Source organism: Trichosurus vulpecula, chromosome 7 (genome assembly GCF_011100635.1).
Source record: "Trichosurus vulpecula isolate mTriVul1 chromosome 7, mTriVul1.pri, whole genome shotgun sequence".
Taxonomy (NCBI): domain Eukaryota; kingdom Metazoa; phylum Chordata; class Mammalia; order Diprotodontia; family Phalangeridae; genus Trichosurus; species Trichosurus vulpecula.
In genome coordinates, this window is record NC_050579.1 from 51,302,119 (window position 1) to 51,316,168 (window position 14,050).

Genomic DNA, 14,050 nt, shown 5'->3' on the forward strand with positions numbered 1-14,050 from the left:
CTATGTGGCTAATAAATGTATGTTGAATCAAATTGCCCAGTGTCCAGTACCTGCTTGTCCTCCAGCAAAGACTCTGTGCCAGGAGCTAAGGGCAACTCAAAGATGAAGGAAACACCCTCGCCTATAAGATGCTTAGACTCTGACTGGAGGGCAGGGGGGGAGGAGAAAGAGACAGAAACAGAGACAGAGAGGAAGAAGACAGAGTGAAAGACAGAGAGAGAGAGAGAGAGAGAGAGAGAGAGAGAGAGAGAGAGAGAGAGAGAGTCAGAGAGATGAGGGGAGGGAAAGGGAGAGAAGGGGAGGAGAGGGGAGAGGAGAGGAGAGGAATTTATACTGGAAAAATTTCAGTAAGTCTAACAACTCCTATCAACAGCAGCAAGGTCACTGCTGCTGGCATGTGATGCCCTGGCTAGCAAACTGGACACAGAATCAGAAGACATGAGTTCAAATCCTCAAGTATTTGAAGGGCTATTATTTGGAAGATGAGTTAAATGTTCTGTGATTATTAGAAGCACAATAGATGGATGGACTCTGGGACAACTCTGTGCTTAAGGGAACTAGGAAGTATGGAGTTACCTCTTCAGTACATCTCAATCATGGCATCCAAATTGCCCCCTGCCCCAGGCTTACCTGTGCATATTTTTGAGTACCCAGGAAGCAAATTGGAGACAGTATCAGCTCAGAGAGTCTAGTGTTCATTATTAATGGATTCCACACAGTGAGCAGGCCTGGGCCAGGTGGGTAAACCCCAAAAGTAAGTAGCTCAAATCTCATGGACATTTATGGAATGGATTTGCTCTTAATTCCTAAGCAAGGGGAATCTAGTTGCAACTGGACTGCTTGGCTCCCAGGAAAGTAGACCTCCACTGAGCACTCCTTCAGAGTGGGTCCCCTTGTGCCACATGAGAATGAATTGCATCTTGCTTCTGTCTGGATGAATTCTTGTGCAGTCCCAAGGGGTGGGTTACCCTCTTATCTGTGCTTCCAGAGGTGAAGAAAAAACTGGCAGGCTTAGCCAAAGGTTTCATATAGCCTTATCACAAATACCAGGCCTTCCAGTAACTTTCTCCAAAAGTTCACTAATACGCTGGCAAGCCAGAATCTGTTAATTTCTTAGTCACGTTTGACCACTTTGGTTTGTATATTCCTTATTTTTCAACAATTCCTCCGAAGATCATGGGGTTCAAAATCTTAGGATGGCCCTATCTTTAAAAAAATATTAATTGCTATTGGGTCATTGTTCCAGTTGCCATCTTTGTGTCTTTGCTACATCCCATCCACCTCCTTTACAGGTACAAAGATAAAATAAGACAAACCATGTTCAAGAAATTTATAGTTTAATTGGGGGTTGGCTCATTCACCTGCAGGTTGGCCAAGAGGTGATTCATTATTTGGCTACAGTAACTCCTCTGAGCCATCTCATCCACTAAATCAGAGAGGTTGCAATCTATGTTGGTGGACAGAGTACTAACACCAGGAAGATCACATATCCTGGAAGTAGTGAAGTTTTTATGAGGAAAAAGGAAATATAAATCTATGAAGAATTCAGAGGATAAATCCTCTTCCAGTGCTTTCTAGTGATGTGGAAATGCATAGAAGTAGAAATTATAAGCAACAAACAAACCTCCCCAGTCTAGACTGGGTATTCACCATCTACACTATTTTATTTAGCACTAGTTCCTCAGGCCTGGAATGACTCATGATTTCTTCACAATCTTAGAAGTCCATTCCTTCATGGCCTAGAAGAGGACACCCAATGCCAAACCGTGATTGGTCCCTGCATGAGTCTATTCGACAATCCAGATCAGCCAATCAGAAAGTTTCTTCATTGTAGAACAGCTTTAGGGCCATTGTGACCAGATCCTTTTTATAATCACTAAGTTAATTTCTACTTTCCTTCCTTGGTATGGGATTTGAGTTGGGGAAGAGGGGTCAGTTCGTATTGCCTTCAAGGTACAAACAAGGAAATACAAATAAGGAAATTAGATAGCATTCCTAGCACTCCTCAAATCATAATAATTCAACCTAATACACAGCTGGCACCTACAAAGGACTGAGACTTTCTTTACATAGAGTTGAGAAGATTGAAGAGGAAGGAAAATATGTTAGTAATGAATACATTAATTAATAACAAATATTGATAATTAATACATTAATAAATCACTCATTTTATTTGTCATTTGATGATTCAAAGGAGCAACTGTTACACACCAGTGATTCTATAATATAGGACATATTTTTCCTTCTCAGTCTTGGTTTCCTCAACTGTAAGATGAGGATAATAACTGTACCAACCACACAGATTTGTTCTGAAGATGCGATGTGATAACTGGTATAAAATGCTTTGCAAACCTTGAAACACTATATAATGCTAGCTGTTATTATCGATAGTATCTTTCCTGCCTTATAATTGGGGAGGACTCATGATTAACACTCCAATGAGCCTGCTATGGAGTTGACTGAGCTCTACAAAGCTGCTCCAGTGGAGTAAAAGCTCTGGAAGGTTCTACCATCAACCAAGCTAAGGATATAGACAAAAATGAAACCAGTCCTTGTTCCAAAGGAGGGCTGTCCAACTTTAGGTTTTTATTGAAACAAAAGACAATGTATTTTGATTTGCCATTTTAGTGAGAGCTCTGCGGTAGCTCAGCTTCATTTATTAAAGTATTTATGTAAATTTCTATGCTTGTAGGCTGGCCCCATGTGGCCCACGGGGCACGCTTTGGACAGCCCTGTTCTAAAGGACTTCACATTAAGTCATTCGGGAAAGACATCAAGGAAGAGACTAGGGACAGATTATTGGCCAAGTGATAATTTTTTTCAGTCATGGTAACTTACAAAACATGCAAAGGTTTCAGTCTGTCTCTATGGAAGGAGTGAGTACCCATGAATAGGATGAAATCAAGGTTCTTTCAAAGTCTCAGGGACAGTATACTAATGGGGGAATCAAATGAGATTGAGGGGTATGTGTGTGTGAAGATAATGGGGGTGGGAGGGAAGGGGGGGTTTACTGGGCTACAATCACCTATTTCAAGGTCCCTGAGTCACAAAGGTCACTATGGCATTGCCCAGGATCACCTGGGCAACATGCTCAGCTAAGCACCAAGATATCTCAAACCATAGATGATTAACTCTGGGGAGGTATCTTAGAGAACAACTCAGTCCAAGAAACAACATCTCAGGCCATGTGACTTGTCTAAGGTCTCCTGACCCCTAGCCTAATTAGTGCTCATTCAGCTTTCAGATGATAAGAAATGGGACCCATGAAAACAGGTGGCTTTTTTTCCAATAAAGTGAGCATTTCCTTTCCCACCATAATCCATTCTATTTCCCTTTTCCAGAATTTCACTTTTACTCTTTCTTCTGTTCCGCCCCAGATGTGCTCCCAGGTGCTGTTTCTTTTCTCCTCTCCTCTCTTCATCCATCATAGCTTCAGTCCTATGATTCTCTGGTTGGAGATCTAGCCAGTGAGGGGTAAAAGCACTCTTGTTTAAGTTGATCTCCCTTTTGACACAGGAAAATGTCCTTCCAGGTTGACAATGTATTGCTAGGGACCAGATTTCTCATGTTAACGCAAACCTCTTGAGTTGTAGGCTTTTTTTGGTCTGTTTCATGGGTTGCTGTGGTTACACAACAGTTTTCAAAGTTGACCTATGTGCCAGGAGTGATGTAAAAGTCACTGTGCTGTATAAGTAGAAAGAGAATTAGGCTGGTCATGTAGGGAGAAACAGTGACAGATGGCTAGTCCCGGTGGCACACAGGTACTTCTGAGATGTTAAAAGAACAAAAGGAAAACTTCCAAAGAGTTAGGTGGATCCCCTGTGGAGGATTAATGGGAATACATGGCTACACAGGATGGGGAGCTACAGAAGTTATGATCTGAATTAGTAGGGTGGAGTTCCCACATGGATTCATCAAGACAACAAAGAACCAAAACCAAGGGGTAAGACATCTCCCATTGATATTTTAAGAAAAAATCATGAAAATAGATTGGCGTCTATTTTCCTGGAGTTCCCAGTTCTTACATGATTATAGTTTTCCTGGTAAACCTCAAAAAGAAGACAAGGGGAATAGAATATAATGCGTGATGAGCGGGGCACTAAGATACACTACTCTAAATTTAATCTTGAAATCCCAGGGACTAAGACAATCCTAAATTATCCAGTCTCCCCAGTCGCATTAATGACAACTCTTTGAGGTCATAAATACTGTTTTACACTTCAGCCAGCCACAACATCTGTGAAATCAAAGGGACCTTAGAGGTCATCTTGTGCACCTTTCTACCTTGAACAAAAATTACTCCTACAAAATTCTAATAAGATGCTTATCCGGTCACTATTTGAATATTTCCTGGAATGGAGAGCTCCCTACTTACCAAGAAAACCCATTCCATTTATGAACAGCACTAATTATTAACAAGTATTTCCTTATCATCAGGTCAAAATCTAACCCATGGTCCTAGTTCCAATCTTTTCAGGGGCAAGAATTTTGAAAGGCAACGTCTTATAAGTGAGAGCATACTGGACTTGGAGACAGGAAGCCTTGGGTTGGAATCCCACCTTGAACACTCACTTCCTATGGGGCTGAGGGCAAGTCACTCCACATCTCTGGGACTCAATTTCCTTATCTCTAAAATGAGGAGGTTGGACTTTGGACTTCTTAGGTCTCTTCTACTTCTAAAACTAGTACTCGTGAGCCTCCAAAGAGGGATGTCATGGGAAAAGCATGGGATGTGAAGTTAGAAGACTTAGATTCTGCCATGGTTAAGTTACTTCATCTAAGGCTCAACGTGTTCATCAGTATGATAGGAATGACAGTACTTCCATTATCGACCTCATGGGGAGAGGCGTCGTATGGAGGATGCAGTGAGATGTTGGAAGTAGAGAGCTTTGTGCCTGCAGAAAGCCACATAAAGGTGAATTATTACGCAGAGTTGGCTTTCCATCTCTCTTCTCCTCGACAGTACTTCACATATTTTGATGACATATATCATGTTCCTCCCAAGCTAAATATCCTCAGTTCCTGTAATCATTCCTAATATGACATGGTTTGCAGACACACCTACAGCAGAAACAGTAATACCTTCCTTCCTTGATCTACACACACTATATTTCTATTAGTGCAGCCCTTTTGTAGCAGTTATAGTGCTTTCTTTATGGAGTTGATAATCACCTAAACCAGGGGTTGGGAACCTGAGGCCTAGAGGCCACATGTGGCCTTCTAGGTCCTTGGGTGCAGCCTTTTGATTGAGTACAGGTTTTACAGAACAGATCTTTTCTTTTTTAAGGGGATTTGTTCTGTGATGTTTGGATTCAGTCAAAGGGCTGCACTTGAGGACCTAGAGGGCCACATGTGGCCTTGAGGCCACAGGCTCTCCACCCCTGAACCAATCACCTACATTTTTTTCACATATACTCCTGTTAATCTATACCTTCTTCATCCTGTACTTGTGTGATTAATTTGTAAAGAAAAAAACACAACTAAATGAAGAACTATTTACATTTACCTATAATTTTACCCATTTATGCATGGGACAAGGTGTTAGGCTCTAGAGATACAAAAATGAGACATTCGTTTCTGGCCTTAATGGGCTAACATTCTATGGCCGGGGAATGGGAGGGAGGGAGGTTAGGGGGTCATGTACCCAAGGAAGTTAATACAAAATACACACAGGGTAAATTCTAGGAGGATAGGCATAACAATGAAGATTTATGTACAAGTGGCACCTGAGCCTCTGAGCCTTGAAGGAAGCTAAAGATTCTATGAAATGGATGTGAGGAGAGAGTGCATTAGGGGAGCCTGTTCAAAGGCATGGAGTTAGGAGATGGAAATACCATATATGGGAATCAGCAAATCAGCCAATCAGGCTGGACCATAGAATTCATTAGGTAGAGTTATATTCAACTAGCCTGAAAAAGTGGGCTGAAGTCGGATTGTGAAAAGTTAATTAGATCCAGAGAGGAGACTCTATTTTATTCTGGAGGCAACTCCTGATGAGTGGATTCATAGCTCTAAGAATATCAGGTTGGGGGCTATGAGTAAAGTGAATTGGAGAGGGGCAAGCAAGGAGACCAATTAGGAAATGATTGTCATAGTCTTGGCAAGAGATGATGAAGACATGAACTAGGGTCATGATCATGTTAGGGGAGAGGGGGAAGCAGATACAAGAGGTAGAATCTGACGTGGAAGTCAAATCCCCAAAATTTGGCAACTTATTGGATAGGAGAGGAAGAAATAGGATAAGCAAGGAAGATGGGAGGATTTAATCTTGTTTGTTTCAGTCTATCAGTTTAGTTGGGGTATGAAATTCTTGAATCTTGACTGTCACTTCATCTGTTTCTCCCAATTTTGTGGCATCTGTGATTTTGGTAAGAATATTTTCTTTTCCTTCCTTCAAATCGTTTTCAAAAATGCTTAATAGAAGAGGGACAAATACAGAACACTTTAGGGCACAAAAAAGTTTCTGCCATTAATGCATTTAATCATCAATCGTTGGGTACCAATAACTACTAGTATTCATAATAATAAGAGTTAGCATTTATATAATGCCTACTGTGTGCCAGGCACTTTATGAGTATTATTTCATTTGATCCTGACAACAACCCTAGGAGATAAGTGCTATTATTATCTCCATTTAACAGTTGAGAAACTGAGGCTGGCAGTGATTAAGTGACTTGCCCAGGGTCACACATCTAGTAAGTGCCTGGGGCTGGATTTGAATTCTTCTTCCTGATGTGATGCCCAGTGCTCTATCTACTGTGTCATCTACTTGTTCTACTAAAGATGGATGCCAGGAAGAGGACATAACCTCGCCAGGACCCTGATTCCACCTATATCATCCCTTCCCCCTCAACCTACTTCCTTCAGGAGCTGAGACTTAGCAAGTATGCTTGTGTTTGATGGGTCTGTGGCAGACTCTAGGATGGAAAGGGAGATGTGGGGAAGAAAAAGGAGGGAGAAGTCTACAAGTCTGTGCATGATCAGAGGCAGAGCAGGTGAGTGTGGTTCAGTGGTAGAATTCTCACTAAGAAGGCTTGGGTTCAATTCCTGGCCAATGCATACATGCCTTTATTATATAGCCAAGTCCGCTTATCTCCATCTTGTCCACAAGGATTTTTTTAAAAGATTTGGCTAAATGCCTCTCTAAAATCCAGATTTGCTGTTCTGAGTAATTCCAATTTATTAATGTAGCAAACTTCTCAAAAAAGGAAATGAGGCTAGTTTGGGATAATGGGCTCTTAGAGAACCCAACAGGTGCCTAGCAATCAGAGTTCCCTTATTCTAAGTGTTCACAAATCATTCATTTAATAATTCATCTTATAATTTTGTCCAGAGATCAACATAAAGCTTCATAGCCTTCCTTTTTAAAAAAAGAAATTGAAATATTTTATTCTTTTCAAATCTTCTACTTTCCCATTCTCCATGATTTCTTCAAGATTTCTTTCCCAGGTTTTTAAATTTCTTCCACAATGTCTTTGAGTGCCCTGGGATGTATTTGTCTGGGACTAGAGATCTGAACATATTAAAAGCTGCTAGATGCTTTTACTATTATTCCCCCAACTGATTTTGATTTCAATTACTTTTTTTAAATTTTATTTTATTTTTAATTTACAGAATAAAATAAGCATTGCCATGACATAATTTTTTAAAAAGATGATTGCACTTGAAACTGCAAATCTATTGTGTACAACTATTTCTTTTAAATATATAATAATTATATAAATTTTTTTGCTTCTTGTTTTTTCTAACCTCCTGAGTTTGAAGATTGGTTTCCCTGATTGAGAAGTCTTAAAACAAGATAGAAACTAAGTACTTCTGCTTTTTATTATCTATTAATATAGCACCCAAGTAGAGGGCCCATCCCTTCCTTATTTTTCTTGTTCTTGACATGCCTTAAAATTTTTTTCCTCATCTTTTACTGTATTTCCAAAGACCCAATTTGTCTTGGCCTCAGCTTTTCTGATACTCTTCTTAGAGATCTGTGTCCCTATTTTATATTCATCCTTACATGTTTCTACTTCCAACAGTTGTACATACCCTTTTAAAATATACATTTAAATATACACATACATATAAGCATATATAAATGTGTGTGCATGTATACCCTCAAAGGGCTCCCCATGCACCTGCATTAGTCTCTTTAGATACCTACCCCTTTTCTCCTTCATCAGGATTATATGTCATTGTGCTGCAGGAATTTCATTTTTTAGAACTGCCAATTCCTCTTAGTCCCTCTTCTCCTTTGAAAGCCATAAGGGTAATATCGTTTCTAGATTTTTTTGAAAATTACTTTGCCTAAAGTCAAAGATATATACCACACCATGCCCCATGTTCTCTTCTTTGACCTCAAGATATGCTCATTTTTCCCCCAAAACTCCCATTGCTTCTATAGTCAAGTAATATGTATTAATTGCTTATAATGTGAAAGCAATTACTTGTATACCCAAAAGTTCTCAACTTTTTTGTGAACTATGGACCCTTTTGGCAATCTGCAGAAGTCTTTGGACCCTTTGCCCCTTCTCAGTTTTTAAATATAAAATAAAATACATTGGGTTACAAAGAAAATGAATTATGTTCAAATATAATTGACCTTTTTTTTTAAAAAAATAAGTTCTCAGACCCTAGGTTAAGTATCCCTATTCTAATGCCTCCATAAAGGAGGCTCTCAAAAAATGTGTGTTGCTGACTATGATATGATTATGATAATTAAAAGGGGAATCATGATTATGATAATTATATTATTTACAATTATGAATTATATTTAAGATAATTAAAGGAGGGAAGTATGGTCCTATGTAGAACAGCTGGGTTTCTTCCTCCCCAGGATCCTTCACCTTTGTGAAGTAGGAGATTGTCCAAAGAGCAGCTGGCATGGCCCTCGCCCAAGGAAAGGCTAATGTTGTCTCTCTAGAAGCCACTGGAAGAAGCCTCAATAAGGTATGGCCTTGATCTTTCATGCACCATCTTGCTAGACATTGTCAGGGGCAAGAAAGAAGAGGTGAGAGACACAGGAAAAAAATGAAGCAGTTGCTATTCTCAAATAGTTTATGATCTGGGGTTGAGGACATCAATGAATTAGATAGCATGGAAGCTTCAGTGTCATACTTTCAGAGAGAGCATCCCTTCCCATTCTCCCTTTCACCACTGATCAGTGACCTTGTGTTCATTTCAAAGTAATAAACTAAGAAGGAATGGGTGGCAGGGGTATCCTGGTAAATGTTTAACAACTCACTCCTCAAGAAGAAAAAAGAAGCATCACACCCTTTGAAGTTTAATCTTGCATTATTCACATTTTCTCTGACTACGTAATAAATCAAGTCCTGCTCTATAGCATTTGCCAATTCCATTCAGTGTAAATGCTGATACTGAAAATTTAACAGTTTTCTTTAACAAGAGTTGGCTCCAAGTCACTACTGATAGAAGGGTAAAAGGAGAAACAGTATTTTCAAAAAAAAAAAACCCCTCCAGTCCTTGAAAATGATCCTGATCTGAGACTGGAAGATTTTCCAACCTGAATCTAGGATTTCCAAGTGCTCACCACCTTTGACCCCCTCTGATAATTAGCTACATTGGTGAGCTAAAAGGCTGACTTCTGGCTCCAAAGTAGGCAGTTCTGGACCAGGGCTTTGGTATTTTGACTCAAGGCTGAAAAGAGGAAGGAGACACTGAACATTGAATTTTGAGGAGGAAATAAGTCTTTCCAAATGCAAAGTGGTGGTTGTTTATTGTTATCATTATTAGAAATATGCACTTGAAAGCAAAGGCAGCTAGTCACAGAGCACAGAGGAGCCTATCACACAAATCAATAGAGTGGTTTTTGCAATATGTCCATTGTAATTCTTGGCAAAGTAAAGTTGTTCCACAAAAGAAAAAATAAATGACTGCTGCATTTAGTCTATCACCATCCTGGACAGTATCTTCCATTAGACCTATGCTGCATAGCCGCTGCAGTCAGCCACCAAGAAGCAGCCCACCCACAAGTCTGGGGAACAGCAGGCAGTACAGATTGGCCATAACTCCCCAGTGGTGCTGACTGGCTCTCTATCGGCGGCCGTAAGGTTCTCACAGTTCCACTGGCCAATGGGGAATGTTGCATGCTGCCAGGAACAGAACTTGAATCCACAGACAGCTTTGACAGCTCTGACGCATGTAGCTTTCAGCCCCAACAAGGACAGGCATTGTCTGCACCCCCAACCCAGATCTTTCATTGCTCCAGGTTTAATAATGGCTAACCCTGAGTGGGTCTCCTCTTTCCCTGATCTACTATAGTGTTTATGAGACTGAACAATATAATTTAGGGCTTACCTATTTGTTGTCTTATATACCGGTGTCATAGTGAGGCAATGGGGAACAGTGGCTGGAAGTTTTAGACTTTGGAGACCTGGGTTCAAACTCCTGCCTCAGACATTAGCTAGGTGACCAAGGACAAATCACTCCTCTGAAGCTTCAAGCAGGGAGAGTAGCATGTTAGGGACAATAACTTCTACAACATAGGGTTGTTGAGAGGATCACATAATAATGATAGCTAGCATTGGACAGCCCTTTTAAAGTTAGCAAAGAGCTTTATAGGTTATCTCACTTATATAGATTATCTGAAAGGAGATGACATCAAAATGCTTTACAAGCTTTATATGAAGTATGAGGCATTAGCTTGTTTCATGCATAGGTGGATATGTTCCCCACTCAGACTTGTGGCTCCCAAAGGGCACAGGCTATGGTCTCTCTGTTCTCCACATCCATGCTAGCATTGGGTAGATGCTCAGTAACTCCAGATCTACAAGCTCTCAGATGAAAAGTATGCTGTAGTGGCATCCAAGCAATGAACATTTCCCAAGCACTTACTATTTCTATGTCCAAGTAACAGCAGGATTTTCAGGAAAGCTGTGCCACCATAATGCAAGTTCTTGCTAGAAGGGCTCAGAACTCAAATCAAGTGGCCAACTAGAGCGTCTGTGTGGTTGGAGGACTAGGCTACCTATGAGAGTAGAAGCTCCTCATGAGCTTTGCATATAATTGCTTGCATGTTGTCTCTCCGTCTAGATTGTAAGCTCTTTGAGGGGTATATGGGATTAGCACCTCTGGAATGAGGGCTTGCTGAGCCCTTCTCGAGGTTGCTCATCCACCCTTGGTGTCTAAGTGGCACTCAACTCTCATCTGTGTCTCCAAGAAGCTGTAGCATTCAATGTGACCATACCTGGTGAAACTGCCTCCACAGGTGGGCTACATCAGGTTGAGAGTAACTGATGGGTCTCAAGCCCAGAGGTGAGTTAGGGGATTGTCTACCCCAAAAATGTGAGGGCTTCCCTGGGCAGAATGCACAGATGAGAACAGTCTGTTCTAACGGCCGTGAAGGTGGCTGACTGTGGAGGGAGCACTTTGAACTTGATCAAACATCAAAGACACCAAGGTAATCCACTGTATCCCAGGCCATTGCCAATGTCTTGAGTTTTGTCCTCCCACCAGACTTGAATGACTAAGAACAGAATGAGACTGACAACTTTGTGCACACACAAGTCAAGACATCACTTCTCAATGTCATCAGTCTGCTAAAATGAAAGACCACCACTAACAAGCTGCTGAAAGACCAGGAATTGTCTTTAGCCTCTTTTTGTATCCCCAGCACTTAGCACAGTGCCTGGAACATAGTATGGACTGAATGAATGTTTATTGAATGAATATTGAAAGAGTTGGCCCCAAATTATTGACTTTTTTTGGTAAGAGTGGAACTCATTAGCAACTCATTAAACCATCTATTAAAGCCTGGAAGGGTTTCAGTTTGCATAGAAGAAAGAAGTACTCACAATGAAATCAAAAATTCTAGAAAAAACATATAGGTTTATTTGTAAGGAAAAGCTTTATAAGTCTATAACTATAGGGAAACGGGACCTCACCATGCTGCTTCCTAGTTCCTTATTCATATGGCATACAGACTGCAGCATTACCACCAAAACTGTTTACCCTACTTTACATTTGCTGAAATAAGACTGTGAGATCATAGATTTAGAGATGGCAAGGACCAACACCTCATTCTACAGATTAGAAAACTGAGGCCCAAAGAAATCAAGTGACTTGCCCAGGGTCGCATGTATCATTGTTGTGACAGATCCAGGAACAGCAAAAATTCCAGAGGTAAAGTCAAAAGATGGATTAACTTTTTTGGAAATGGTAAAATTATGTTGTACAAAAAGTCATCTAGAAAATAAGGAGACCGAAAGAAAACTGTAAGAGAAAAAGGACCTTGTCTTGTCCACGTGCAAATCATGTGAAGGCCAAAGAAACTGATACTTCACAGTGGGGGGAAGGAAGGAAAGCCTGACAACAGTGAGTTTGCTGCATGGACCCAATCGAGGAAGACTTGAGCAATGCATCACGGTGGAAGTTTTGAATGTGAACTTTAAACAGATGAGGAGCCAGTTAAGTGGTAGAAGCAAGAGGCATGCAAGCCATGGTTGAGCAAACAGTTGCTGACCAAATGATGCTTCTTCTCACCTAGTCTCTTTGGCAATGTCAGCAAGCCAGAGCATGTGTCGGGAAGTAGAAAGAATGGTTCTAAAAGCCTCTGCCCCGCACACTATTGAAGGATAAGATGACCAAGACCAGTTTACTATATCAGTGCATCAAAAATCCTAGCTGTTTACCACTTTGAACTGCTAAGGATGTTGTTAGTGGGTCAGGTGGTAAACACCCTACCTACCCTAATCTCATTATTTTACAGCTGCTTCTAAACTGGGTTACCAGGCTTCTGGCAAATTAACTGATGCCCGGTCTCCTCACATTCTTCCTGCTGCCAACACTGTTTCAGAGGTAGGGTGACGTGAGGAAAGAATACTGTACTTCTCACAAGTTGGGAAGAAAAGTATTTTGTAAGCTGATAAGCATGACACAAATGTACACTGAGATCTTTTAATCATTTTTAGCAATGGAAGAGGGGGTCAGTTTGAACATTATCTTAGCACTTTCCCTTCACTGTCTTTAAATGCTCAGCTCTGCTATTGACACAAATGAGACGCCTTTGCTCTCTGTAAACCTTCCTGCAAAAAGAGCAAAGGTCACTCACTGGATTTTTTCCTTCCCATCCCAGGCTATGGAGAGTGATAGAGCATCCCAAAAGTCACAGCTGTTGGAGGAGAGTGCTGGTCTGTGGAAGGAATTCTTGTAGCATACAGAGAGAACCTGTCTTGTTTAACATGCATTAGTAACAATTTCATTCTCTCCTCAGCAGCCCATGTGGACCATGTTGCCCTGAGAATGGATGAAAGTTGGGGAGATTTAATACTGCTGAACTTGGGATTTAGAAAGGTGGGATGTGCTGGTAGATAGTGAGTGTGTGTGAGCAAGTGAGCATGCGTGCGTACAAGTGAGCGAGCCAGTGTGCACGACTAGGACTCTAACCTGAATGACTAACAGAATATAAGCATTTAGAACACACAGGTGACGGTGACGTGCCTGCTCTATTTTAGGGCAGTCTCAACCACCCAGGTTTGGATGTTTAAGGCAGCAGCCACCATACTGTCAAAACTATCAGGCAATAGCTGGGCTTTATCTGCCTTTTCTTTCTTACTGAAGCGCAGAGAAAACAACACCTTAATTTGGGTTTGAATAAGTTTGTTAAAGTCTCTCCATTTCAGCTTATCCGCAAAATGGCTACAATACCACACAAGGTTGTATGAGCACCAAACAAATGAAAAGGGACAGGAAAATCACCCTGCTTTTAAAAATATTGTGGAGAAAATCATAATGATAACAATTCGCATTTACATAGCATTTAAGGTAAGCAAAGGCAGTGCGTGTCCTTGGGCCTGTCAACTCATTTAATCAAGTAAAGGTATTACAGTACTAACTTTTAAGCTTATGCCCGTTCTTCCTTAAAAAAAAAAAAAAAAAAGGATTTGGAGGTATGTATCAGGCCATCACTTATCAGAAAGAAGTGAACTCCGGGCTGATTTCTTCTGCTAGCATTAGCCTGGCAGTTCAAAGGTGGTAAGAGAATATAATGATACCCCTATCCCTGTATTAGTTTGGGATGGTTTGGAATAATGGCTTCTGAAAG